This window comes from Lynx rufus, unplaced genomic scaffold (genome assembly GCF_022079265.1).
Source record: "Lynx rufus isolate CCGP_SWC_20201006 ecotype Redwood Valley unplaced genomic scaffold, mLynRuf1.p SCAF_3, whole genome shotgun sequence".
Taxonomy (NCBI): domain Eukaryota; kingdom Metazoa; phylum Chordata; class Mammalia; order Carnivora; family Felidae; genus Lynx; species Lynx rufus.
The window spans coordinates 46,148,183-46,150,313 of NW_025814845.1; the positions used below are offsets into that span (position 1 = coordinate 46,148,183).

At 35.9% G+C, this 2,131-nt stretch overlaps 1 pseudogene; it reads left to right on the top strand.

The window, feature by feature from the left end:
• The first annotated feature begins 686 nt into the window (after positions 1-686).
• On the top strand, positions 687-1,860 carry LOC124521325 (dnaJ homolog subfamily A member 1-like; annotated as a pseudogene).
• The last annotated feature ends 271 nt before the right edge of the window (positions 1,861-2,131 follow it).

A 2,131-nucleotide genomic window follows, 5' to 3' on the forward strand; every position in this document is an offset into this window, starting at 1 on the left:
AGAGACTGCCATATGCAGAAGAGTTTATATACAAACCTAATGGTAACTACATATGAAAAAACATTAATAAACATTCAAAGAATAAAAGGAAAGAAATCCAAATATGTCACTAAAGAAAATCAGCAAAATATGAAAGAAAGACAAGAAACAATCAGAAATATCTTCGGAAACAACCACAAAACTAATAATAAAATGGCCATAAATACATATCTATCAATAAGTACTTAATGTAAATGGAATAAATGTTCCAATAAAAAGACATGGGGTGACAGAGTGAATAAATATAAGACCCATCTATATGCTGCCTACAAAAGACTCATTTTAGATCTAAAGACACCTGCAGATAGAAAGTGAGAGGATGGAGAAACATCTATCATGCAAATGGATGTCAAAAGAAACCCAGAGTAGCAATATTTATATCAGACAAAACAGACTCTAAAACAAAGACTGTAACAAGAGACAAAAAAAAGACACTCTATAATAATAAAGGGGACAATCCAACAAGAAGATATAAGCATTGTAAATATTTATGCACCAACATAGAAGCACTCAAATACATTAAACAATTATTAACAGGGAACTTTGCAGAATGTTCAGGGAGAGGGGGAAGAGTGGTGGCTGCCAGAGTTGTCTGCATCCTTCCTCCTCCCCCACACTGGCCTCAGCCCACTCACCAGCTGTAGAAAATGGTGAAAAAAACCACTTAGTATGATGTTTTTGGGAGTCAAACCCAATGCCACCTAGGAAGAATTAAAAAGGGCTTACGGGAAACTGGCCTTGATGTACCACCCTGATAAAAATCCAAATGAAGGAAAGAAGTTTAAAGAGATTCAAGCTTATGAAGTGCTGTTTGATGCAAAGAAAAGGGAATTAAATGACAAAGGAGGAGAACAGGTAATTAAAGAAGGTGGAGTTGGTGGTAGTTTTGGCTCCCCCATGGAGAACTTTAATACATTTTTTTGGAGGAGGAGGAAGGATGCAGAGAGAAAGGAGACGTAAAAATGTTGTATATCATTCTCAATAACCTTATATTTATATAATGGTGCAACAAGAAAACTAGCTCTGCAAAAGAACATGATTTGTGACAAATGTGAGGACTGAGGTGGTAATGATGTTGTCCCAATTACCAAAGTACTGGAATGCAAATAAGAATTCATCAAATAGGACCTGGAATGGTTCAGCAAATCCAATCTGTGTTCATGGAGTACCAGGCCATGGAGAATGGATCACTTGTAAAGATAGATGTAAAAGCTGCAGTGGAAGGAAAAAAAAGCTGCAGTTCAAGAGAAGATTTAGAAATTCCTATTAACAAAGGCATGAAAGATGGCCAGAAGATAACATTCCATAGTGAAGGAGACCAAGAAGAAGCACTGGAACCAAGGGATATTATCATTATTTTAGACCAGATGGACCATGATGTTTTTATTGAGCAAGAAGACCTTTTCATGTGTATGGATATACAACTGGTTGAAACACAGTGTGACTTTCAAAAGCCAATATCTACTCTTGACAACTGAACCATCCTCACCACCTCTCATCCTGGTCAGACTTTCGAGTATGGAAACATCAAGGATATGCTAAATGAAGGCATGCCAATTTATCATAGACCATATGAAAAGGGTTGCCTAATCAGGCAATTTAAGGTAAACTTTCCTGAGAATAACTCTGTCTCCTGATAAACTCCCTTATCTGGAAAAACTCCTACTCGAGATGAAGGAAGTAAAAGAGATCGATGAAATGGAGAAGGTGGAACTGGTGAACTATGATCCAAATCAGGAAAGGAAGTGCCATCACAATGGAAAATCATATGAAGATGATGAACATCATTCTAGGGGTGGTGTTCAGTGTCAGACCTCTTAATGGGGCCAGTGAATACCACTGCTGGCATTTTATATGTAGTGGTGAATGAGTAAAGGATTATAATCATAGCTCACTACTTGCTATAGTTTTCAATATTCAACTATAGTTTTTAAGTTAAATGAAGAATAAACTCAAATATAAAAGCTAAAAAATTTTAAAAATTAAAAATTAATAAGCACATAAAGGAACTAATTGATCATGATACACTAATAGTAGATTTTAACACCCCACATACATCAATGGGCAGATCATCTAAACAGAACATCAACAA